We start from the raw sequence: 27,886 nt of genomic DNA, 5'->3' as shown, positions 1-27,886 counted from the left end.
ATAGATGAATAACAATATGTCCAGGTGCACTGGACACTTTGCAGTGTTGAGCACTAGAAAGACAAGGACGAAAAAGACACCACCCTTCCCTCCAAGGAGCTTTCTGGCTAGTGGAAGTTTCCCCTTGTTATTTGTCACTGGTGGGGTCAGAAATAGAGACAAGGTCAGCAGGTTTTGGACTAATCTAGGAGGACCGGATCAGTGCTTCTTAAATGTGTTATTCACATACTCCTATCACAACTTCTGCCCTAGCTGCATGACCTCTATGCTATTCACTAAACTTTTTTCTTTCAATTGAGTCAAATTTTCTAACTAAATAAAGATATCTTTTGGTGGGGAAGAGTCTCACTCTGTCTCCAGGAAGGATAGCAGTGGTGTGATCATAGCTCACTGCAGGCTCAACCTCCCACCTCAGCCTCCGGAGAAAGTGGGACTACAGGCATGTGCCACCACACCTGACTATTTTTTTTTTAATTTTTTGTAGGGATGGGGTCTCTCTCTGTTGCTCAATCTGACCTCAAACTCCTAGGCTCAAGTGATTTTCCCGCCTCAGCCTCCCAAAGTGCTGAGATTGTAGCAATGAGCCACTACACCCAGCTTAAATAAATATATCTTAAGGGTACTCTGTAACATTACCATATGTGAAAAACTGGTATCACCAGTGAAGAAATAGAAGATAGCCTTCAAAATAAACAAAGTAGAAAAAAACTTTCAAAAGAAATGCAAAGCAAAACCAGGTTATGAAATTCTAGGTAGATGCCTCCATTTGTATGCAGTCTCAATGGGGGCTGTTCTGTGCCTTTGTTCAAAAGGGAGACAGGTAAGGGTTAAGAGATGTTCAAACAGCAAACTGAGACTTTCTCCCTGAGATAACTAGAAGGACTGGAATAAAACTGGAAATGAACTAAATCCCTCCTTGGTGACTCAGGGTCCTGTCCACATATCACTAGAAGGTATCTGCCACACCACCTGTGATGTGGGGAAACCATAAAGCCGAAATGAGCTTTAACATTTCTTTCAACATCCAGGTCCTATAACACCATAAGTAGATTATTTAATGTCAAAGAAATCAAGCACATGGAAGAAAGACAGCACCTAAACAACACAGGTCTGTTGACTGAATTGGATTTCCAAAGTTTCCGGCCCTCCCAGGTTCAGAATATCCTACGGTCTTCGGGTTACAAATGAGGACAGAAAAGCAGAGAGAGAGGAGGGAATGTACCCAACCTATCCACCTGGCAGTGACAGAGCTCAGAGGTCTTCATTTTGGATGAACCATGGGACCGAGACACCTATGAAAGGGGAGGGCTTGTAAAATCCTTTTATTCCCGACCTTAGACTACCTGTGTATGCAATATGTGTTTCCACCACTTCATGAAGTTCAGCCAAATAGCCCTTAAGAAATGAAGGCAATGACTTGGTGGAGGCCCTGCAGGTAGAGAACGTTAGAATTGTGAAAGACTGAATTGGATCCCGTAGACATTCCTAAGACCTGCTGGGGGAAGCTTGCACAAGTCTGGTCCAAAATCCGTTTATAAGGAAATCGGTGAAGACCACAGCAAAGCTGGCCTTCACAGGTTGCATACCCAGGCCCTGCTCTCAAGCAACATCCAGCTTGGATATATTTTTCCAGAACCCCAGATAGAGCTAGGCTAACTTAACAGGTTGAACTCAAGGCATACCAAACTTTAAAACTGAAATTGGAGTTGACTATTTATATTACAAGAAGATTCTTCACTCTCCAAAAGCAACCCTTTGTAGTCTGAGCGCCCCTAAACACTTAAGTGTTTGTTAACAGATTACTAACCATTTGGCAGGAGCGCAAGCACTAAAGAAAATTTGTAGAGAAAGGAAGGGGAGGGAACTGGAATCTCTGCGCCATTGGTTCACCAAACTTTGTGCTACATGCTTCACTTACAATATCTCATTTAACTAATCCTCCCAGCAGGGATAAGAATCTCCATTATACAGAAAAGGAAACTGAGCAGAGAGAAGTGAAGTAACTTGGCCAAGGTCACACAGCTACTACAGCACTAGAAGCAGGGGCTGTTTCCAGCAGCACATGACATGGCCTTCCTAAGGAAGTGCCGTTTGCATTTTGTTATCACCATCACTAAAACATACCCCTCTGGCACACAGTGCAATAACTGTTTATTGACATGAATATACATAAATGCTAAGAATGCCATACACAGTAAAGATGACCATATGGAGCTTAAAAATTATTACCATCCAGAGGCATCAAAAGAAAATTATCTGAATATGCCAGGCTAGCAAGGGAGGGGATTCCTGGTGCCTAAAGCCCTGCTATTCCAGTCTTCTTTCTTTACACACACACACACACACACACACACACACACACACACACACACACACAAAATCCTTCAGCCAAAATGTTCCACTTAAGTGAATGGAAAGGAAAGCCTGGAGGCATATGTCTAGCTTATTGCCAGTGCCTGGCGTTCCCCAATCTGCCTCCCAGGATCTGGGATTTATCTTGACCACCAGACAGAGCACAGAACTCCATTATCTAGGGTGGGCGAGGGATGCCATGGAGCAGCATTGTGTGACTGTACCTTCCAGAAACTCTGGATGTAGGATGGAAGGATTGTGGTACCTGGTGGACAGCAGGTGGGAAAGGATGGAGGGAAAAGAAAAGCACAAGACAGGGAGAAAAAGGAAGGGGAGAGTTGGAGGATGGGAGGCAGGAAGTTCAGTTAAAATATACTGCCAGTGGCACTGGACAAAAATAATAGCCTTTTCTGTGATTGAAAGCACTTCTAAATATCAAAGATAGGAACAGCTGCTGTGCTATGGTGGTGGGATTATGACTGTTTTTGTAAATGTCTTTTAATGTTCTTATATAGTTTTACAGCAGGTAAAATTTTGGAGCAGAAAGACATAAAAACATTCATGGATAGAAAATTCAGAACAAGTCACCAAGGGGAACTTGGTTTGTGTAATTTTATAAAGCAGTGTTGCATACATTCCTAACCTATCCCCCAGTCCCCCTGAGAGCCACAATCAAGACCCATTGGACCGAGCTTCTGGATTTCACAGAGTTTAATGGGGCTTCTGATGGCAGGGGCTAGTCATCCACAAAGAGAGGCCACAGCATACAGAGGCAGGAGGCCTGCACCGGGGCCAGGACCATGTTCTGTGGACAAAGTAGGTGACTTCAGGCAAATCCCTTACCTGGCTGACTCGGGTCCTCTTCCTTAAAGTAAGAGGCTGCATGTGATCAGGAGTGACAAATTCAAATGCTTTAAAGAGTTAGGCTTGGAACACAGAACTGAATGGGCCATCAGGGACTATGGTGGCCTGGAAATCACACACCCGGGGGCCAAGGGTGCAGCTGCTACCCAGACCCAGGTAAATGCTGGGTTCCATGCTGCCAGTGTAGAGAGGCTGGAAATCTATACTTTTTTTAATGTTTGGTTTAATTTTAATTTTAGGGTTTTTTGTTGTTGTTGTTTATAGAGATGGGATTCCACTCTGTTGCCTAGAGTGAAGTGGTGCAATCATAGCTCACTACGGCTTTAGACCCGTGGGCTCAAAGTGATCCTCCTGCCTCAGCCTCCCAAACTGCTAGGACTAGAAGCACGGGCCGCCACACCAGGAGAAAACTAGACTTTCATGTGGGCTCTAATTTTGCTGTTGGCATGTAGTTTCTAAAAAATGTAGGACCAAGCACAGTGCCTGAGCCTGTAATTCCAACACTTTGGGAGGCCAAGGCAGGATGATCATTTAAACCCAGGAGTTTAAGACCACTTGGGACAACATAGCAAGACCCTATCTCTACAAAAAAAAAAAAAAAAAAAATAGCTGGGCATGGTGGTGCATGCCTATAGTCCTAGCTCTTTGGGAAGCTGAAGCAGGAGGATCCCTTGACCCCAGGAGTTCGAAGCTGCAGTGAACTATGATCACACCGTACTGCACTCCAGCCTGGGCAGCAGAGCGAGACCCTGTCTCTAAAAAATTAATTAATTAAAATTTTAAAAGTGTTTTTAAATTTAAATACCCTAAAGGCAACATCAAACATGGATATGTTCTCTGAGTTAAATGTTCCAGAAATTTCCTAAGCATGCTGCGTCATGTCAGCTGCTGACTGCACTGCTTTATTAGTGCACGGGGTAGGTATCCCTGAACCTGCGGCTCCTCCAAGACACCACTTTGGTCAGAGGAGACTGGCAAGAAAGTGGCAAGAAAAAGGGCAAGCACAGCTTCTGGGTGGAACTAATCAGATCTGTTCCTAGAGTAGGGAGGAGACCAGGTGGGGCCCCATCTGAGATTCCTTGAGCCCAGCAAAAGATGACAAAGTGCTTGGCAGAAGCATTTGACTCAGTGCCTCCTGACTCAGACTTTGAGACTGGGCATCTGAGACCCTTACAGTCCTGGAATCCACTGTGGATCCCAGCACAAAGCTTCTCTAACTTTGACATGCACAAGGGTTCTGGTTCAGCAGGTGATGGGGCTGCTGCTGGACCATGAACCACACTTTGAGGAGCAAGGCAGCACATCCACAATGCGCCCTCCCTTCCTCCTTTTCTCTCTCTCCCTGCGGCCCACAGACAAGTTTTCTTTATCCCCCGAAGCCCCCTCCCTCTCATGCTCTCATCCTAGTTCTTTCCTATTTCTAACAGAACTTCTAACAAAACAAAGTACAGTCTATGCCTGCTGCCTTCACATCTCCACCCATCCTCCTCTCTGTTCAACTTCATCATCTGGCTGCTACTCTATACTCCACCATGCTCCTAGAATTATTCCTTCAGGCTGCTAATCACCTTCTAATTGCCTAAAGCAATGGCCTCTTCTGAGATCCTATCCAAACAAAGCTCTCTGTTTGATAATAACCATAATAATGGCTGATGTCTACCAGTTGGATATTAAATGCACCAGACTCTGTCTCAAGTCTTTAACTAAGAAGTACTTCAAATGTATTCTCTTACTACTCTATGATATGTTGTATGATTGGCCCCATTTTTACGAATGAGGAAACTGAAGCTCGGAGAGATTAAGTAATTTGCCCAAACTAACACAGCTAAAAAGGCGCAGAGCCAGGATTAGCTACTACAAAGTCCTTACTCCTTCTCTCCACAACATTTTATTAAGAAAATTTCAAACAAGGCCGGATGCGGTGGCCCAGGTGGCTCACGCCTGTAATCCCAGCACTTTGGGAGGCCAAGGCACGTGGATCACCTGAGGTCAGGAGTTCAAGACCAGCCTGACCAACATGGTGAAACCCCAATCTCTACTAAAAATACAAAAATGAGCCAGGGTGGTGGTGCGCACCTGTGGTCCCAGCTACTCGGGCGGCTGAGACAGGAGAATGACTTGAACCCGGGAGGCAGAGGTTGCAGTGAGCCCAGATCACGCCACTGCACTCCAGCCTGGGTAACAGAGCAAGACTCTGTCTCAAAAAATAAAAATAAAAAAAAAGAAAGAAAAAGAAAAAAGAAAAGAAAAGAAAATTTCAAATATACAACAAGGTTGAAAGAATTTCACAGACAACAACACCTGTATTAAATTTTACTGTACTGCTTTATCACAGATCTATCCAAAGATTGTCTCCTTTGGTTCCATTTGAAGAGCAACGTAGAAAGCACTTTAGAGGCGGAGCTTGGATGTTGCCATTTCTGCATTAAAAATTATTTGTCCTCTTCTGAAACCCATTCACCCCATTCCCTTTGTGGCTGGGGAGTGTGGGGGCGGGGAGGGGGCAGCAGGAAGGGGAATGTTGATTCAGGAACATCTCCACACATCATCACAACACACAGCCCAACCAGCTCTGATTTCTCCCGTGGCACAAAGCAGGGAGAGATGCGTATTTGGGAAAAGCTCACCACCCCAAAGTATCTCCCTAAACCCTGAAGGCTAAGTCAGCCCATGGGCTCTCTGAAAGTGGCCAGAGGACAGCAGGAGAGGCAGTAAAGGGCAGCGGTACCTGTCTTCAGAGCCCTTCCACCTGCTCCAGTGGGATTTTATTCACACTCCGTGGCCCTGATATCTCCTGTGTCTTTTAGCTGCATTCGTGGAATGGGAGGGTTGTCAGGGAAGTTTCCCACCTGGGGCCTCTTCGTACACCTCAAGTTTCCCATCTGGGGCCTCTTCATACACCTCTTCGTACACCTCAAGGGATACCATGCCCCCAGAATGTAATGGGATTGGTCCTCTTGGAGTCCTGCAGAGTGGTGGCAATCTTCAAGTCCATCTGATTCATGCAAAAGTTGTTCGACCATAAACAGCAGCTTTCTCCAGTGCCCCATGCACAGTAAAGACTCTGCAATGGGGCTGCCTATGAAAGGCATTGGAGCCAGGGTTGGGGACTGGGAGTGCTGGCCTCTCAATCCTGACACCATAGCTTATCCGCCACTTCTTGCTATGTGACCTTAAGAAACCCTCCTATCCTCTCTGGGTCAGAGCTTTACAAATGACGCCACACCAGAGGAAAAAAACAAGCAAATTCTGGCCGTCTCCTATGTTCAAGGCAGTGGGCCAGATGCTGGGCGGAGGGGAAAGAGGCATACGAGGGAGCTCAGCAGATACCTCAGAGCCCTGGTCTAAGCCCTTTGTACGTTTTTAATACTGACATCAACTCTACAAGGTGGATGTGACTTTTATCCACACCCTATAGGTGAGAAAACTCAGGAGATGAGAAGTTAAAACTTTCCTAAGGCCACAGGGTTAAGTAAGAGGCAGAGCAAGGGTGAAACACGGGCAACAGTTTCAGAAGCCTGCACAGGTGACCACCACGAAACGCTGCTTGCTAGAGAAGCCCAAGACCCCCTCTCTGCCCTCCAGGAAGACTCGGTCCAGGGGAAGGAGCAAGACAAATGTGAATACTTAAATGCTGATAAAATATTTAAATAACTCTTTGAGATAATAGTGGGAAAGATGTTGCCAGGGAGAACATGATTAATTGTTCAGTGAAAGTGTTCAGACAGAATTGCTCTAATGGTCCAGAAAGCTGGGGGGCTGGGGGGAACCCTCTACTGTGAGCTCATTCTGAATTGGAAGAAGCCTGAGAGGTTAAATGTGACTGGCTTTTGCAGGGTGAGCAGGATTTGAACAGGAAAGAGTAGGGAGAAAGCATCAAAATTCTTTTTTGAGACAGAGTCTCGTTCTGTCGCCCAGGCTGGAGTGCAGTGGCGTGATCTTGGCTCACTGCAAGCTCTGCCTCCCGGGTTCACACCATTCTCCTGCCTCAGCCTCCCGAGTAGCTGGGACTACAGGCGCCCGCCACCACGCCCAGCTAATTTTTTGTATTATTTTTAGTAGAGATGGGGTTTCACCATGTTGGCCAAGATGGTCTCGATCTCCTGACCTCGTGATCCACCCTCCTCGGCCCCAAAGTGCTGGGATTACAGGCGTGAGCCACCGTGCCTGGCCAAGAATCAAAATTCAAAGGGGCAGCTCTCATGTTTGGAAAGGTGAAGGGCCCTGAATGACTGAAGATGGCTCAGGGGAGCAGGAAGGGTGAGCTGAGGCCGGGTCTGAACTTTGCCCTGTAAGTAATAGGGAGTCATAGAGGAATTTCAGTAGAGTAGAGGAGCACCATGACCAAAATGTCTGCTGATGATATACTGGATATACTAGGGATGCAAGGGAGAAAATTAAAAAGTTCCCCAAAGTATTGGCTAAGGAGTCTTTGGGTCTTGACAAAGGAAAGCGAGAAGTTAAGGTCATGATACTCCTCAGAGACTGACCAAAGAAGGGAGAAGGGAGATACTTCAGCTGGAAGTCTTCAGTTGGGTTTCTTCCTAAGGACTTTAGAATTTGGTACTCTGCGTCATCAGGGAAGCAAGTTAATATGATCCAAAGTCCCCCCCGCACCCCCAGAGAACAGAATTTTTTAATGCTATTTTTAATCTTTCTGTTGACCAAAAACACACTGAGAAGAAATGAAGCATGAACATCAACAAGAGGCTCTACAAACTCTCTCCCCTCTCTTCCCTCCTATTAACCACTCTGTGATCCTGCAGACTCACCATATGGTCCACAAGCTAGGTGGCCCCTTCTGATCCTGGATGGGCTGATCTGCTTAATTATTTGGCAGCTATAAATAGAAGCATTGGACAATAGCCTGAGGGGTTTTTTTTTCTTTTTTTGGTCTTGCAAACAAAGAGAGGTTCCCTAGTTGGCAGGATTGGAGAGTAGGATTTCACTCCCTCCAGGCCATTGTCCTCCACCTGAGCTACCACAAACTCAGGGCAGCTTCAGAACTGTCCTGAATCAGCTAGGGACAGCCCTGTCCCAACTGAGCCAGCAAGGAGATGTGCTGGGGTCACTCATAGTTCTTAGAGTGGGGGTGGGTTTCACCCAGGAGACTCAAAATGTCCATTTGCCTTAGGCATGTCCTTGCCTCTGGGGCCAAGACCTCGCTCTAGCCACCCACAGCTTTTCCTACCTTACCACTCACTGCACCCATGTTCAGCCTTCACTCTCACCCCTACCCCACTCTCAGGCGAGAGCAGCCACCTGGAGGAATGGACTTCTCTGGATCCAGAGCCAGGAGGTGAGCAGAGCGAATGTTCCCAGGGCCTGCAGGAGGAAGCCGGGCACCCAGGGTTCCCCTTGCCATCTAGACCCCCACCACCTCCCCATCCATGATGGGCTTTCTGTACTCCACACATAAGCACCCTCCTGCCCCAGCTCCTAAGCTGTTCTCCCTACCTCTAATCTTAGCATGGACCTGGCTATGGAAGTCAGATGAGCCTGGCTTGGCCTCTTGGGTCTGCTACTTTACTAGTTGTAAGATCATGGGCAAGAGGTTTCATTGCTTAGTGCCTCAGCTTCCCCAGCTGTACAATGGGCACAATAACAATACTGACCTCCAGGGACTGCTTCTGAGGCCCTATCGAGAGAGCAGGTAAAGGTTGTCATCTAGAGCCTGGCACACAGCAAGGGCTTGCTAAGGGGTGTTACTGGCAGCTTTTCTCTGAGTCCAACTCCCATCGCCTATATGCACAGGACTCAGCACACGTTTGCTAAGTTGCTGGTTTTTCCATGCTCCCCTCCTTCTCCTTCACACCCAAGAGGAATGACCAGGTGGCCACAGGAGTCAGCATGTTTGACTTTGGTACCTGGGGCTCCTGACCGTCTAGTGTGAATCCGAACGCATTTCTCTGACTGTCTGACACCTGCTGTTTAATATCCGTCACCTTCCCTCCTCCTACCTGGCTCAGGGTCCCTCACTCCGCATAGGTGGCCAAGGTGTAGAGGAGAGCCCTCTTTCCTAATGCTTATTTGTTTTTTCGCTCATGTGTTTGCTCAGAGACAGGATACCATGGTGACACCCGGGATCTGGGGTGGCTGGGTGCACACACATAGACAGGGAAATCAAGTGAAAGAAAAAGTCCATGGGGGCCACCATCCTCCCACAAGATGCCAGACTGGCTCCCAAAAGAGGAGGAAAGGCTTTCTCTCCCAGGGGCCTACATATGTTTTCCCAAAGGAAAGTTTTTCTCTGTGGTCCCAGCAGGCTTCCAGGACACTCCCGTAGGCCAGGGATTGGTTTCTGTTTATCTCGAAGCCCTGCGTTCATGGTCTACCATAGCCACCAACCTCCTTCAGATCCATCACTATGCTCCCACCATGGGCATCTGCAGAGCTATTCATGGGTTGTGGTCATGACTTGGAAAATTCTTCTTAGGCCCGAAGTATGGCTGGGCTAGGCTTCACAGAGAACACGGAGGGCAGGGTGAGATGCTGCCAGCTGGAGAGAATGGCAGCCCCTCATGAAGTTTAGAGACCCCAGCACACGGGGAATCCACCCTGCCTGGCACTGCATTGGATCTTATGGAACATGGAGGGAGTGGGCTTGGGAATCAGAGGCCAGGGATCCATTTCTAGCTGTGCTACTTCCTAACTAGGTCAACTCTGCTGTTTCCTTTAACCTTTCTGAGCCTCAATTTTCTTATGTGAGAAACGAAAATAAAAATATCTTCTGCAGAAATAAGACCTAGTGTTTGATAGATCAGTAGGGTGACTATAGTTTAGAAAATAATCTATCATATATTTCAAAGTAGCTAGAAGAGTATAATTCAAATGTTTCTAGCATAAAGATAAATATTTAATGTGATAGATATCCCAATAACACTGATTTGACCTTTACAAATTATATGACTATATTAAATATCACATGTACATGTGTACATTTAGTATTTATCAATAAAAATAAAATTAAAATTATAAAAGGGAGAGAGACTTCCTGCCTATGAAATAGAGATTACAAATCCTTTCTAAGTACACACGGGATACTGACCTGTAAGCTAAGTCATTAAAAAAAGAAAACCTTCTGCAAAGGACCGTTTTGAGACTATGAGGCTCTAATTTAGAAAGGTGACAAGCACATAGCAGGACCTTACTTAATAGGGCTGGGGCTTGCCAGCATACCAAATTACTGCAGTGACTTGTTCAGACTCCTGCGCTGGGAAAAGACTTAGTCCAGAGACTTACCCAGTGTTTTGCCACAGTAAATTCTCCAAGGATGAAGAAAGCAGGAGGAGAGAAAGAGAACTTTTCTCTCTCTTCTTCAAAAGCTGTAGCAGCCAGATGAAGTATGGCGTAGATGGCCAAGCAGCCAGATCCTTAAATAGCAACTAATGACTTTGATTGAAATTAATAATGAAACGACACCTGTTAGCTCACTTGGAGCCACTTTAATTTGTCACATGGCAATTATATTCACTATCCTATCAGCTGGTCCGTGAGCTGTAAAATGCTATAATGCCATGCCATATGCCTCTCTTGTCTCCCGTGTTGAGACGGGGGCTGTCCTCAGGGTGGTTATCAATTCCAGGGCTCCTAACCACTCTGAAGGTTGTCCTGGGAACTTCCCCGGCATCCAAAAAGACTTGAAGACCACTAGCCCCAGTGAGCTCTGCTGAGTCCTGGGGAGCAGCTGGGCAGCCTCTCTGAAGGTGGAGGTTCCCTTCCCCCAAACAAAGGGGAAAAACACACCCAAGAGTCACAGAGTCCCTTCTGTGATTGAGTCCTTGAAAAGCCTTGTTGGGTGATAGAGGGAATTCCCCACTTGAGCAGTGAACAACAGTGTCACCATCCACATTATCTCCCCAGACAGAGGCAGGACATAAAGAACTAAACAGGCCCCCAGCAGGCCATGAGATTTAGTTTCCATAGCAACCCAACTGAGGTTGCATGAGCACCTATGAGATAGATGCCCAAGGCTCAAGCCAGACAGGGCCAGAATTCCGGAATCCCAACAGCAAGGACCACCCAGCAGTATTTAGAGATGGAAAGCAAGCTTTGTTCATGTTCAGAAAAACTCAGGGAAGCCACCGGAAAAAAATGGCACTAGGATCCCTGCTTTCTATAAGGCAGCCTCCGAGACTATCTGGCAGCCCAAAGCTGGTGTGCAGAGCTGAGGCAGGCCCCACAGGTGAGCTGAGCCACACTGGGGATTTTAACAGAAAATAATCCTCCATCCACCTCTGCATTGTCCATATTCTCTCTCTCTCTCTTTGTCTCTCTCTCTCTCACACACACAGACACACACACACACACACATATGAAGAAATAAAAAAAGATCTTGCAATTATTCAAAAGAAACTATGGTTGATTTGTTGATCAGAAAAATATCAATGAATGGACCAATTGCAACAAGGTCCTTTAATGAAAGTTTCTAATGAACTCTACCTTTGAACACTTCTATTGCTCTACCTGTAGAGTAATTGTTATTCTAGCTATGCAATATTTCCTAATAAGACCAAGCATTAGGAGAAAGGGAGGAAGGGAGGGACCTGAAACCCAAACCCAGCCCCAGGTACAAGATAGCACAATTAGCAGCCAGAGTACTGGCTTCTCGAATGCTGATATGGAATAGCTCAGGAAACTCAATCACACCAGGGACCTGCTTACTGTTCACAGATGTCATCACAGTCATCGGTCAAGCTGAGAGAGGCTAGCACAAACAGGAGATGCGGCCACTCTATCTCTCCTCTTTCATCAAATCCCAAAATACCACGACAACACCCAAGCCAGGGCCTCTGAGGACACATAAGAGGAAATCCAACTTCACACAACAGGAACTCAAGGTATGGCCCTTTTTGGCCAAAAGACAGTGTGGGCTGGAGAGAGAGATAAACACAAGGACTGGAGACATAGACAAGATGAGTGGGAATGCTTTGAAGGCACTTAGCAGGTGAGGCTGGCATAGGGAGGGAGCTGACTGGGCCCTAATCCTTGAAACCTCTCTCCCTGAAACCTCTCTCCAAAGATATCTACACTTTCTCAATCTTGCCTCCATGAGACGAAACTTCTGTTCTGTATCCCGCACTTACAGCCCCTGATTCCCCCAGGGCCTAGCTAAGGAGGCCCTTGGACCACCACTGAAGCTGAACAGAGTCACTGCCTATGAAGTCCCTTCAGCTCTGGAGCTGTCTGAGGAAACAGATAAGCCTTCCAGGCCAAAGACCAGCCTTTCACCATCTGAGGGGCTATTAGATGCCCAGCAAATATGGGTTGCCTGGCTGGTAGCTTCTGGCCCAGATGCCAATCCAAGAGCTAGAGTGGTCTCTCCAAGCTTGGGAGTTAGGGAAGCTGTACCCAGATCCTTGATACCCACCTCAAAAGAGCCTATGAAGAGAAATGAATGAGAGGGCCCAGGGAGATTCTCAAAGCCCTGGTCAGCTGCCCTAGAAGTCACCTCAATCTTAGTGAAGGATGAGCTGAGCCTTGAAAATCCATACTCTGTGCAAGAAGAAGCAGATAATCTGCCAGTTGCCCAAGGCAGTAACTTGGAGGACAACCAACAAAGGCCAATGGGGGTCACTTGGGAAGACATATTCCCAAGTTGGCCTGACCTCCTTAGAGTGGGCAGGAAAAACAGGCTTCAGAGAATAGCTAGAAAGTAACACTAAGAAGGTCACCCTAGAGGTGGCCCCTGGCCATTTCTCAAGGTGACAGCTTCTCTGCCCAGGCGTCCACACTGCAGTGTTTTCCATATTGGCACTTCCTCACAACGTCCTCTGTTGCTATCTCCATACCTTCGTTCACACTATTTTGCTTAGCTGGCAAGTTCTTCCTGTTCCTCTTTGCCTATTAAAGCCCCACTTGCCCTTCAGGGTCAGGTCAAACTCAAGCTCCTCACCAAGCTATGCATGTCATGGAGATATGCTGCCCCCAACCTCACTTTGAAGAAGGACTTGAGGCCCAGCTTCAGGGAGATGGCTTAGCAAACAGCCCCCAGCTATCAGTTGCTTCAGGGTCAGCCTCAGCTACAGCCTCAGCCAAGGTCACCCTTCCTGGGAGAGCCTGCATCTGGCAACAGAGTGAGGTGGAGTACAGAAGAGCAGCAATTTGGGCCCAAAAGGATCACCTCTGTTGGATAAATCCACTCCAGAGCTGTCTGTTGGATTGGCTGAGGTTTTGTGGAAGCTGCATCACCTCTCGACTTGTCCTTCTTGTCACTCTGGCCTCTGCCTCTTCCTTCTCAGGTGTGGATTCCTAATAAACATCGTGAGCTCAAACTGGTCTCCACCAGTGCCCATCTCCCTCTAGAAATTCAATCAATGGTCATTATTATCATAGCCCATGTTTCTGCCACAAAAGGCGCTCAATAAACCTTTGATAAACACGTGAGATAATTTACCATTTCTACTTGCTGATGGAGCTCTTGCAGAGCCTGCCACTCTTTCAGGCACACTCATAGCAGCTGCTGATCAGGTAGACCAAATGACATGAGGTCAATGAAATAAATATGCCATCACAAGAGCACGGCTTCCTCTGGCTCCCTAGGAATCACACAGCATGCTGGCCCCTGAAGACCACACAAGGAGATGCCTCACCTGAGAGATTTTGGATCCTGGGATCAAGAACAGTGGCTCATTGGTACCTCTGTGTCCATCCTAAGTGATGGCTCACTTAAGAAGTGATGGAAGGTCAGCTTTAGTGACGCCTTCTCATCAGCAATGCTGCCGCTAGGTGCCAACAGCATCGCTCACCATGGCATTTTAATCAGGATGGCATGACACCACTGTAAATATTAAAAAGGTTATAATTAGAGATGCAGTTAAAACAACCAAGGGCTTAGTGTTACTAAAGATATTTGCAGAATTTGGTGCAATATAAATAGCAGGGTTTATGGTGCCATGCCTATAATTTTGAGCAGGCTGATGTTCCAAGGGGATGTTCAGTAAATGTCCATCCAAGCTGGGATTTCTCTCAACTGATTGTTTTCTCCCCAGTGTCAGAGTTCTCAGAAATAGATATCCAAAGTGTGCCCAACCTCACATAGGAGTGTAAAGACCTTGCTACTCAAAGAGTAGGACAACCTTGCACTAAGACACCCGCTGAAGCTCAGCAGGGCAGCTGCAGCCCCTCAAGCTGCTAGAAACACTGTCTTCTGCGTGGAGAGGTCACAGCATCATGATTCCATCAGCTCCGAATTTCAAGCAATCTCGCAGAAAAGGGCCAGCATTTATCAGAATGAGGAAATTGTTTTCTAGGGTGATATCAGCTGGAGTCTGCTGGGTACACATGACACAGAGAAGAGGCAATCAACCTACCAACAAGGATGATCATTGTCACAGTGCCTGCCGCCGGCCAGGCCTCGGCACACATTCACTTTATCCTCACCACAATCTTACGGGCCCGTTGTTGACATAGTCACTTTACATATGAGAAAACCAAGACTCGCAACATCACAAAACTGATCAGCAGCGACATCTAAATTTGAATTCAGGTCTGTCCAATTCCAGGGTTCTTTCAGATGTGAGAAGGGAGATTCAGGAAGGGCCCCTTTTTCTTCTCCCTCTGTGTACTTCTGTGTTGTTTAAAATTTTTATCAAGAATATGTTTTCTTGTATTACTTTTTAAATCTTCAAATCACCAAAAAGAATTTATGGGCAAGAGAAATGGTCCTATTTCTATTGAAAATGTATTTTAATTTGATGCAACAAAATACTATAACAGATCGGGTGCAGTGCTCACGCCTGTAATCCCAGCACTTTGGGAGGCCAAGGCGGGCAGATCACAAGGTCAAGAGATCGAGACCAGCCAGACCAACAGGGTGAAACACCATCTCTACTAAAAATACAAAAATTAGCCGAGCTTAGTGGTGCATGCCTGTAATCCCAGCTACTCAGGAGGTTGAGGCAGGAGAATCGCTTGAACCCAGGAGATGGAGGTTGCAGTGAGCAGAGATCACGTCCCCACCCTCCAGCCTGGGTGACAGAGCAAGACTCCAAAAAAAAAAAAAATTACTAACAGCCATTAAAAAAAAAAAAAAAAAAGTCTGTTCTTTGCTACAATAATTCCATTTCTGGAAACCTATCCTGAAAAAAATAAGCAGAGATATCAAATTATATTTTTTAAAAAGCTGTCTTTATTTTGAAGTATTACCTTTAATAAGAAATAAACTGGCAAGAAACTCAATGCCCAACAACAGAAAATAAAGACTGGATATCCTCATGATAAACTGGTGTGATGCTATTAAAAATAGTTTTGAAATGTCAGCAACCACAAGAGGAAATGCTCATTACATGTTTCTAGGTTTAAGAAACAATAAATAAGCCTAAGTATTCATGGATGTAAATGCTGGTATATGCATCCCTCCACAGGACCCACAAGCATGCAAAAGAATTTAGAAATAGTAGATGTACTTGGAGAGAGGTTTCAGGGATTAGGGTGGGTGGGGTGGGGTGGGCAGAAAAATTTTACTTTTCATTTTATATTTTTATAAGTTATTTCAATGTTTACCATGTGTGTTACTTTTATTTCACTTTTTCAATTATTTATTTATTTTTAATTTAAAATAGAGAATGTGTCTCACTCTGTCACCCAGGCTGGAGTACAGTGGTGCAATCATAGCTCACTGTAGCCACCACCTCCTGGGCTCAAGTGGTCCTCCACCATGCCTGGCTTTATTATTTTTTAATTTTATTTTATTTTACTTTTTTTTTTTGAGGCAGAGTCTCGCTCTGTCGCCCAGGCTGAAGTGCAGTGGTGCGATCTCAGCTCACTGCAAGCTCCGCCTCCCGGGTTCATGCCATTCTCCTGCCTCAGCCTCCTGAGTAGCTGGGACTACAGGCACCCGCCACCACACCCGGCTAATTTTTTGTATTTTTAGTAGAGACGGGGTTTCACCATGTTAGCCAGGATGGTCTCGATCTCCTGACCTCGTGATCTGCCCATCTTGGCCTCCCAAAGTGCTGGGATTACAGGCGTGAGCCACCGCGCCCGGCCTACTTATTTATTTATTTATTTGAGACAGAGTGCAGTGGTGTGATCTTGGCTTGCTGCAACCTTTGTCTCCCAGGTTCAAGTGATTCTCCTAATTCAGTCTCCCAAGTAGCTGGGATTACAGGTGCCCACTACCACGCCTGGCTAATTTTTGCATTTTTAGTAAAGATGGGGTTTTGCCATGTTGGCCAGGCTGGTCTTGAACTCCTGCCCTGAGGTGATCTGCCTGCCTTAGTCTCCCCAAGTGCTGGGATTACAGGCATGAGCCACTGTGCCCAGACTTATTTTTTTAAATAAGTATATATTAAAGCTTTATGTATATTATGTATATTAACCAATATACACATTAACATTTATGTATATTAACCAATCTATGTTTTCAGAATAACATTTCATTATATAATAATAAAATACACCCAAACATGATTTCTGCATTGTAGAATTACAGACATTGCTTTCTCTTTATAATTTTTCTGTGTTTGCCAAGTTTTCTACCATAAATGCAAAATTTTATTATCATAAAAATCCTCCTTTTCAAAACTTTAAGGTATCTCACTAGTAAGAGGATATACTTTCTCTAATAAGAGTTTGGGTTTGACCACCAGTCATATCCTGCCTCGGACCCACCCAAAGAGTCATACTGTCATGAGTACAGGGGATAGAAGGGCCCTATAAGACTCATTCCAAGAGGTTACCAAAGTAGTAGACCTGATATGGTTTGGCTCTGTGTCTCCACTCAAATATCACTTTGAATTGTACTAATTCCCATGTGTTGTAGGAGGGATCCAGTGGGAGGTAACTGAATGATGGGGGCATGTTTTTCCCATGCTGTTCTCATGATAGTGAAAAGGTCTCATGAGATCTGAGAGTTCCCCTGCACATGCCTTCTTACCTGCTGCCATGTAAGATGTGACTTTGCTCCTCATTTACCTTCTGCCATGATTGTGAGGCATCCCCAGCCATGTGGAACTGTGAGTCCATTAAAACTCTTTCCTTTGTAAACTACCCAGTCTCAGGTATGTCTTTACTAGCAGCATGAGAACAGACTAATACAAGACACAAGTCCTACTGGCTTAGCCTAGAGCCTCAGCTGAAGCCACAGCTCTCAGCCCTGGACCCCTAAGATACAAGGGGAGCCTGACCAGTGGCATCCCAGAATTAAACAGGGGGAGAATCTTCCTCTTATTGTCATCTTGAGCAATACACTAAACAGAGGTCATCAGACAGATGAAAAGAGGAACCCTGTGCCCTTGAAGTTGATCTGACCACCAGCGAGAGGTCACATCTGCTATGTGCAATGCCCTGCAGGGGTCACAAAGATGACTTCAACCTTGACCCTGTCTTCAAAGGAGAGTCCAGTCCAGGTGAGTAGGTGAGAAGGCAAGTACCAACTCAAATCCCAGGTGGAAAGTGACCAGAGCCCTAACTACAGAGGTATGGATATAGGGCAATTGAAGTTCAGAGGATGAGAGCTCACTTCCAGCCTAGGGTGCAAGGACAGCTTCCAAAGGAGGTGATTCACAAACTGGGTTTGAAGTCTAGGTGTATTCAAATACAGGCCAAGTGTGCCCCTGCCCAGGAGTCAGCATTCTATGCAACATGTGAACCACATGTTCAAGCACCTGCCCCACCTGTTTTATGGGCAAGGCTGCAAGCTACAGTCATATCAGGGCACCTGTATTTCTAAGGACCTGGGTGTCTGGATGTTTTTTCTCCCCAGTGCGTATATCTCAATTACAAACCTGCAGGAAACAAAAGTTTGTGGAGAGTCACAAAACATATTTGAAATTTATAAGACTTTCACCACAGGAAACTAGGCCTAACAAGTATTTTCCTGTGGAACACCCCTGGCTTTGATTAAACTCCCCACTCAATGTATCTTTCCTCCTACAAACTTTGCTAATAGCAATGAAAATAAAAGCACAGAGCCTATATTTACTTAATGATCTTGGCTGCTTTAGACATGAGATGGTGTTCCAAGAGAGAAAAGTGCTTTTCAACAAAATTCAACAAGCCCCTGCCCTTTCCCCCACCGTCCCACCTGGCCTCTGGAAGGAGGAAGGAATTTCTCATTCTCTGATCTTTTCACCTGCCACAACCCCCAGGGCAATCCAGGCAGTAAAATGGGCCATGCCTCCTGGTCATGTCCCAGACCTCATGTCTTCATGTGAGACGCTAGGTAGGGTAGATGATCACATTTGAGTTACATTTGAGGCGGAGATTCAGGTGGGGGCCCAAAACATGGCTGACATCCAGCCAGCATTCTTTGCTAGATGGAGCTGGAAAGTGGGGGTAACTTTTGCAAAAGTTTATTAGAGAGTAAAGTAAGTGGGTTAATTAAATTGGAGCGTGAAAGACATTTGGGTGGTGATGAGGAGGCGAGGTGATGATTTATTTATAATTGACAAGGTTGTATCTAGCTACTGGGATAGTAATTATATACTTTATAAATGCGTAAAAAATGTCCCTTCATGTGACAGAGGTTTAAGGGAAAATCCTGTCAGGGAAGTTTCTGTCTGCCCATGAGTATGACACCACATCAAGAGCTGTTGGCCACTTGGCTTCTGTCAACCACAGCTATAAGTTGGGGACTAAATAATCTCTAAATACCCTTCTAAAAATGAGGCCTTTTCTGGGAATAAGTACTTAGCCTCCATCTGCTTCTGATGATGTTTTCTTATCTCAATTCAGGGACAAAGAGGGATCCTTTATCTTGTGTCTGATTCTTTGTTTCTGTTTTACTGATTCATATTCAAGTTCCAGCTCTTGGATTCTCCCTAATCAAGATGCTAAGAAAGATGCTGCACAATGCAGCATCTCATTTAAGGGTGGGCAGATGTGAATTTGGACCCTAAATTTGGGAAAGTTCCTTTATCTCATCTGGAAAACAGGGATGGGGGTAACTAGCTGACAGGGTTGCTATAAGGACAGAACCTGGCATAAAGGCAAGCCTGGTACCCAGTTAACACTCATTATCATGCACCTTAGTTTAAGTCATGGTAAAGGAAACCTTTCAGGTTAACTTCAGTCCCTTGATAACTGGGGATTCCAGCCTGACCTGTTTGCAGAGAGTCTAGCTTGGCCTCTGTGACTAGCATTTGCCTCTCTAAGGGCTCCTAAGCACTCAGTTTAACAATCCAATCAAGATTATTTCCAGAGATAAGCCATGACATCATTAGACTACAGGCTCCAGAATCCATCTTCTAACACCCACTGAGAAATTCTAACAAGTACAAAAAGTTCCAGAATGCTAGAGGTAAAAAAAAAAAAAAAAAAAAATCTTATCTCACCATTCAAAGATTCTACAAAGGAAGTAGCATGGACTAGATCTCTCCTCCCACCTGAAACAACTAAAAATTGGACAAGACATTTGAGACAATGATTTTCAGACACTGGAGCTCAGTCAGGGAAGAATAGCAATTCCTGAGAGAGGAGAAACGAAGTGAGCCCTATAGTTGCCTCAACTTCCTGTCTGGAGAGAGTGTCCAAGCCACAGCAGAAAGAAGGGGGACCCCAGCAGGGCCCAGATGTCTCCCTGAGTTGAGGAGATGAAGGCTGGATTCCAGGGAGGCCAAGGAGGCTGGAATTCACAGGCCAGGGCAGCAGAAAGGAAAGAGCTGCCCAGTGAATACTTGAGATCAGCAGAGGGACCCCCTTGAGTCTTTAGCTAAGTATTGGTCGACACAGGCATGTGTGAAAGCTATCCAAGGTGGGGGAGAGAAACACCCTAAAGGAGCAGATAGAACATTTCTCAAAGTTTATACAGGGCTGGGAACAGTTCACGTTCCCACCAGCCGGAGTGGAAACCTCAAGTTCACAGAGCACCTGGTAGAGTACTCAGAATAGCACCGTCTCTGCAGTGGGAAAAAATTAGCCCTAGATTAAGGGAGCTCTGGTCCCACCTAATAAAACTCAAAGGCAAGACCCAAAAAAGATCAACCTGTTTCCATACAACTTGATCATGTCCCAGAAAATAAGCTCAAGAATGTTTTATAGGAGTACTAAGATATCCAGCAACCAAGGTAAGATTCATAATGTCTGGTATCCAATCAAAAACTACCAGGCATTCAAAGAGGCAGAAAAATTGAACCCATAATGAAAAAAAAGTCCATCAAAAGACTCCCCAGTTCTGCAACCACATCTACAGTGTACTTCAGGACCCAGCCATAGAGCCCCTCTGGTCCTAGAAATGCATTTCGAAGTGCCTCTCTAGTTCCATGCAAGAGATTTTCTCTTTTTTGTTCTAAAGACAGTAATCCTAGATAGAGACGAGAGAAAAAAATACAGAAATGCTCACTTTCTAGTTTGTTTCTGTTTGCTAACAGTGTCACACTTCCTAAGCAGTGATACTCTCCTATCTCGTTCATCTTCTAATTCTCTGCCTATAATTTTACAAATGTCTGTGGCTATCTTTAGCAGTTTTTACCAGTTTTGTGTTTCAGCCTTCCTGAACCCTTCACTCTACCCTAAGTTAGATGACTCCTCATTCCTCATTCATAAAGTTCTGTCTGTTACACCGAGAGTTGGTCAGCAGTCACGATACATGAACATGTTCTCTTCTTCAGATGCCCTCACATTTTCCTTCTTTACTTGGGAATTAACAACTTAATTTTTAATTAGTGGAGCATACTCAAAACGTCATGGTTGCAGCCTTCCATCACTCTTGGGCTATATTCTCTTTTCAGATCTTCATATGGATTGCTGTCTAAAACAATCTAGAAGAGCAAGAAATCAAAAAATGGGCCCAAGTATCCTAGGGATACGGATCCAAGGCATACATCCAATGTGAACTGGATAAACTGCAGTCTGTCTGCACCATTGATCTTTCTGAGATGAGGGCACCTGAAAGAGTTGGCCAAGCCACTAAGACACTGGACCCCCCACCACAGGTACCTTGTAGCAGTTGGCTTTAACTTCCTCCTTATCCTTGCCATATTAATCTTCATTCCCTATAGTCATAAAGTTCTAGAATAATATATCAGCTTTGATCTCTTTCAGTTATTCATGCATTCTTTCATTTAAGCAAACAGATATTTACTGAGTACCTACCATGTGCTTGGCAATACTTTCCAACCTTCAGAACTGGGCTCTCACACCAAGCCTGAGAGGTAGCACAGGCAGGTATCCTCACCCCTACTCGAAAGGTGAAGAGGCTGAGGCTTCTAAAAAAGACAAAGTCACCAGCTCAGGGTCAAATAGTTAATGGAACTCGAACCCAGGACTCCTAGACCCAAGCCTCTCCTGGCCAAGTCTCACTCACTGCAATCACAGGTCCAGCCTGGTCACGATGATGAGTGGGACTGTCCCCTGCCCTCCCTGCCCAGCCCATTCTAGGCTTCCTCAGAATTCCCTGCTTTGAGTGCTCCTTTGCCATGTGAGGCTCAGTGATTTCCTTCTCCTAGTTTGTTCACATTTGATAGGTTCCTATGAAATGTAGGTGAGCTTCACCCGAATCTGCACCTGTCCTCATTGCTAAGGTGATGAGCTAGTGTCAAGCAAGCCTGAGGGATCCAAGGATGAACTCAGGCAGGGCTTGAGGCCACAACTCCTGGTTGCCCTCCTCTCCTCCCCATGAATCAACTTCAAGGACACTTCCATCAAGCCTGACTCACACAGAAGGCCCAGCCCCATGAAATGACCAGCCCCTGGGCCAGAGCAGAGAGCCAGAAGGCAATTCCCTCCCCCATCGCTGCTGCACTGGGTGAAAACTGGGTCAGAGCTGGCCAGCCCATTCATTTAATCCAAACGCCCCCTTTCCATTCAGTTCTTAGTCCTCAGAGCTTTCAGTCCAAGGAAGCACTATTTCCTCTGCAAAACAAACAAAATAAATTAAGTCCATGCTCTTTGATCTCAGGGCTTTTGTGTGGCTGATGAATTGTACAGAAATGATCTGCCATCCTCCTGGCATCTCAAAGACACTGCAAAAATTCAGCTGTGGCTTCCAGCCACCTGCCAGGCACTGTGCTGACAAGGGAGCATGGCTAAGGAAAGCCTTCTTTGCCACCCATTCACCCAGGGAAGCAAGAAGAGTCTGCAGGAGGCAAGAAGAGTCTGCAGGGAAGTCAAAAGAGTCAAAGACTGTGAGGCAGGATTCGTCTTTGGCCACACAGGTACGGATTCTTCTTCTTCTGCTCATTCCCGCCCCAGGGACTTTGCACTGGCTGTTGTCCCCATCTGGCATACTTTCTCTGGAGACCTTGGAAAGCTGGCTCCTTCTCATCCTTCTCATGTCAGTTTACACAAGACCTCCGGAGAGAAACTTTCCCCACCAAAAGTAGCCCCAGACTCCCGCATCACTGTCTGCCAGCACCCTGCTCTATTATCATCTCCACACTTATCATAATCAGAAATGATCTTGTTGCTGCATTTGTTCTCTTGTTTGTTTTCTGTTTCCACTTCTACCTCCGTGACAGCAGGGACATCATCTATCTTGATCAGTGCCGTATCCCTGGCAGTTAGCAAAACGTCTGGCATATGGCAGGTGCAAGGCAAATGTTTGCTGAAGGAGGGAGGCTGCATGGAGGAGACTGGGCTCTCTTTCCAGTGCCAGCTCTGCCTGCGTCGAGCACTATGTGGCGCATCTAGACCAGGATCCACATCCATGGTATGGCTTCCCCGGACTGCAGAAGTGCACTGTGCGAGCAGGTCTGTGTGCTTGAGATCAGGGAAAAGCTGACTGGGAAGATGGGACAGTTGATTCTGGAGAGGCAGGGAACAGATGGGGGACTCTCCTAACAGGCTGGCTCTTCCAGGACAGTTGAAGGACAACAGCCAGTAGGACCCTGGACCAAGAGTATAGACACTCTTGCTATGGGTGTTTCTCTGAGCCCTCCGACTTCGCATGTTGAAGATAAGGTGGTTGGATTATTATTTATTGATTATGCTGAATCTTTTGGTAGCACAAACCAACTTGAGAATCTGAAGATACCAACTTTCTTTCTGGAGAAATGCATGTGCTTACATAGAGACAAAATATGCCTGTACTTCCTAGAAGGGCAAGGACCCCCTGAAGCTCATTCACAGCCCCAGGATGACAGCCTTTCATTTAAAGGCTCTTGGGCCACCCTGTTGGTCATTGGCCTGCTTGCTCTGAAACCCAATCTTTACCCCTCCTCTGTGGACTGTGGACTACACTCCCCAGGCTCCCTCACTCTTCCTTCTAGGGAAGTTTGTTCGATTCAGCAGGAATGCAGGCAGAAGTCCGCAGGGTGGGTGCAGGCCAGAAACCAGGACATTTTTCCCTCTCTCTGCATTTGGTGGCAGCTCCAGATAGAGAACATTTCCGTCATTACATGTATCACCTCTGGGTGTCCTGCCCTCCCCAGAGTCCTTTCCTCTGTGGTCCTGCCTGGTCCAGCAGACCTTCTATAGTTCCAGCATCCGCCAGGTGCTGCTGGATCCTGAGTTCTAGAAAACCAGCTCCTCCCTTCCCCATCTAGCCCTAGGGATGCTAGCAGCTTCCTGCCATTGCTATTCTCTGGGCTGCCTCTCCATTTTTTGCTTGACTTTTTATCTCCTTGGACACCTTTATAATTAGTTCCCCATATAAACTCCTTCTACTAGATATTTTGGCATGAACTCTGGGTTTCCTCTGGAGTCCCTGGTGGGATCAGCCTCCCGGCAACACAGGCATGCTGGGAGCCTGGTAGCTGAGCTGCATTAACAAATCCCTGGGAAGGTCAATAAGATGGAGGGGCTGGAAAAACCCACGTTGCCTGCAAGTGCAGTGCCCCCATCCTGTCTGGTTCCATTCCAGGAAAAAAAAAAGCCACATATGAAAAGCCTCACAATCACAATGTTGTTAAACTGTTTACTGCCTTTTTGTAAATGAGGGAAGCAAATGTAAGGCCCTGAGCAGCCTCCCGTCAAATCGTGCTCTCGCTCAGATTAAACGGCAGCCCGAGTGAATGTTCCTAGAGTTCCTACTTGGGAGCTCACGCTAGCTACTAAGTCCTTCCTGCCAAAAAGACCCGATTACACAAAGTGGGGCAGCAGGAAAGCCAGTCTCGTAGCATCAAAGAAACACACTGTCTGAATTCCGTCAGCCACAAGCAGGTATCCTCCACCCAGGGAGAATGCGGCCAGGGCACTGTGCCCCAGAATGGCCCCATGCAGGAGGGCACCTTACCTCTTCACTGTGCTGACGTCTTTAACAAACAGCCCTATCTACGAGCTCCCTTCTTCCTTCCAACCATTCTAAAGATAGGGCAGGCACCACGCCCAGGGGTATGGGCAGGTCCTCCCTGAGGACCAAGGCACACTGAGGTTCCAAGGCCACACAGCCACTTGGAAGCAGAGCTGGGATTAGAACCCAGCCTGGACAGGGAATGACTTCAACTTACACACACGAACAAGCACAAATCTCAACATCCCGTTATGGTGGGGTTCCCCAGAAACAGATGTATGGTGGAGATTTCAGTGCAAATTTAACCATTTGAAAATACTGACATTCAACCATTTTTTAACCTCAAAAATGGCAATTTCGTAGGGCTTACATGAATACTGTATCTGAGTAGTGATCCCAGGGGAGAACCAGTTGGGGAGTGGGGAAATAAAATGGGAAAGTGAGAGGGCAGGGTTTGTTAATGGTCAGGACACTGCTGCAGACAACCAAGGCTCAATGCCACTGGGGACCTCTAGGAGATGGGGCAGAACCACCTTGTCCAACATGGAAGGCACCAGCCACATTGAGCTATCTACATTTAAATTACTTGAATTGAAAAACTTAGTTCCTCAGTCCCACTAACCAAATTCCAAAAGCTCAATAACCACAGATGGCTGGTGGCTATCATGTTGGACAGCACACATAGAGAACATTTCCATCATTACAGAAAATCATAGGGGCAGCACCGGGATAGAACATGCCTCAGAGCTGTGCCATCTGAGGGGTGGAATATGGGGTATTTATACTCCCATTAGGGTCTATCATTGGCAAGGGCTGCACCTGGGGGTGTTTGCTCCAGGCACTTCCAGATATCTTGGCTCACACTGGCAAAGGGAGGGAAGGCACTGACAGTAGGGGCATTTGAGTGGGACAGGAATAGAGTGGGCTGGGGGCATGGGCAGGGCACTCACAGCCTCTGCCACAATCACTAGCCCCTCCTGCACATCACCTCTGCTCTTGTTGAAGCACCTCTGGACACAGGCATTTTGACAGCTTCTTCACAGTGGGAATGTGGCCCCAGAATCCTCTGACCTGATGAGAAGCCATTCTCCCTGGGGACAACATACAGAGAGAGACACAATCCAGGCCTTCCAAGCATTTGTGATCTATGCAGGCAGCTAGGACACAGACCACAGCACGCGGCAACTATACAAACACTGACTAATAAGCTAAAATAGGAAGTCTTTATGGAGAAACCCTTGTGAGCAGTGCCTGGCTAACAGCATGTAGGTGTTGCCTCCAAGAACTGTCTAGCATTTGAGAGACACAGTTGGAGACTGAGCGTCCCCATTAAGCAGGCTGGTCCCTGAATATTCACATTATTGCGGTAACCAAAACACAGCTTTGAGACATCACTGCGCTGGTCACAAACCTGGCAAGGCCAAGGAGGTGCTCTGAAGACCCTTCTCAGCTTAGCCTTCCTCCCAGGGGCTTGCTCTTGGCACAGCACAGTGGCCAGAACACAGACTCTCTGGAGTCCACTGCCTGAGTTCATGTCTCATCTCCTCCTTCCTCACTGCGTGGCCTTAGGTGCACTATTTGATCTCTCTGAGCCTGAATTTCCTCATCTATAAAGTGGACACAATAACAATAACTTTCCAATATGGTTGCCAAGAAAATTAAATGAGTCCATGCTTTTAAAAGTCTTATAACAAGGATGCAAACTTTTTCCATAAAGAGCCAGATAGTAAATATTCTATGGCATTGCAGCTCACACAGACTCCCATGATCTCTCACTTCGGTCCTTGTAGCTCCAAACCAGCCATAGGCAATATGTAAACAAATGGATGTTCCAATAAAACTTTATTTATAAAATCAGGTAGTGAGCCAGGTTTGCCCTGCAGGCCATAGTTTACTAACCCCTATCTTAGAATGATTTCTGCTGTATAGTGAGTGCTATATGAATGTTTGTTGATAAAGTCTGCTGTGCTCTCCCACCTCTCAGATTCTTCTTGTATTATTCTCTCTGCCTCCCTCTCCACTCATCCTTCAAAGCCAAGCTCAAGAAGCCTTCCTGAAACAGTGTGGAGATTTCTCAAAGGGCTCAAAATAGAACTACCATTCAATCTAGCAATCCCGCTAATGAGTATCTACCCAAAGGAAAAGAAATCATTAGACCAAAAAAACACCTGCACTCATATGTTTATTGCAGCACTATTCACAATAGCAAAGTCGTGGAATCAACCTAAGTGTCCATCAATGGATGGCTGGATAAAGAAAATGTGGTACACACACACACACACCACATGCACACTGAGGAATATTAGCCTTAGAAAAAAACTGAAATCATGTGTTTTGCAGCAACACAGAGGGAACTGGAGGCCGTTATCCTAAGTGAACTAACTCAGAAACAAAGTCAGAGAGAAAGTGATGGGTATGCTAAAAGCCCATGTTCTTACTTACGAGTGGGAGCAAAACTGGGTACACATGGACATACAGAAAGGAATAATAATACTGGAGACTCCAAAAAGTGGGACGGTGAGGGGGTGTGGGATAAAAAAATTACCTGTTGGGCCAGGTGTGGTGGCTCAAGCCTGTAACCCCAGCACTCTGGGAGGCCGAGGTGGGCAGATTACCTGAGGTCAGGAGTTTGAGACAAGCCTCGCCAACATGGTAAAACCCCGTCTCTACTAAAAATACAAAAATTAGCTGGGCATGGTGGCAGGCCCCTGTGATCCCAGCTCCTTGGGAGGCTGAGGCAGGAGAATCGCTTGAACCTGGGAGGCAGAGGTTGCAGTGAGCCAAGATCACATCATTGCACTCCAGACAAGAGTGAAACTCTGTCTCAAAAAAAAAAAAAATTACCTATTGGGTACAATGTACACTATTTGGGTGATGGGTGCACTAAAAGCCCAGACTTTACCACTATACAGTACATCCATGTAACAAAACTGCACTTGTACTCCCTAATCTTTTTTTTTTTTTTCACAAAAGAGGCCTCCCTGAACTGTCCCTCTTTTCTTAGCCACATCCTTAGACCACTTCCAAGTTGCTCTTCTGTGGTGACCCTTGTCCCACCCTGCTATTTGTGGGGCAACATGTTTCGCTGTAGAATTTCATTGTTCCTGTTAAATGAAGAGATGATCCAATGTCTTCATTTTATAGGGAGGGAAGCAAGACCCAGAGAAGCCAAGCGACTTATTCAAGGTCACACAGTGAGGGCAGAGTCAGGACCAGACATGGCTATGTCTTGATTCATGATTCAGTACAGTCTTGGACTTAACGAGATTTCAATACTGAGGAGAGTGGGGGCACAGATCATCCAGCCTTCTACCCTGGATTTAGGGCTGGACTAGGTCGCCCCTCCACAGAGGTTCTTCACTTCCTGCCTCAGCCCCCCTCCAGGCAGAGCTCTTATGGGGCTTGTTGCCCCAACCAGACAGGTCTGGCTCACTTCTGAGTCTGTCACATATCCAGCATGGGCCCAGGCATGCTTCAGATGCAAGAGTGTTGGCCCTGTGTGCTTTGTCTTCCTCTTCCTTCCCCGTGAGTCTGCCCATTGCCTAGGGAACACCAGGA

The 27,886-nt window shown here is 46.2% G+C and overlaps 1 protein-coding gene across 12 annotated transcripts in view; it reads right to left on the bottom strand.

Moving 5' to 3' along the window:
- The window catches only part of KCNMA1 (potassium calcium-activated channel subfamily M alpha 1), a 755,994-nt gene that overhangs the window by 557,023 nt on the left and 171,085 nt on the right, over window positions 1–27,886 (bottom strand).

The sequence above is a fragment of the Macaca mulatta genome, chromosome 9 (assembly GCF_049350105.2).
Source record: "Macaca mulatta isolate MMU2019108-1 chromosome 9, T2T-MMU8v2.0, whole genome shotgun sequence".
Lineage (NCBI taxonomy): Eukaryota > Metazoa > Chordata > Mammalia > Primates > Cercopithecidae > Macaca > Macaca mulatta.
Note: the sequence above shows the minus strand (reverse complement) of the source record. Positions and strands in the feature narration are given on the sequence as shown.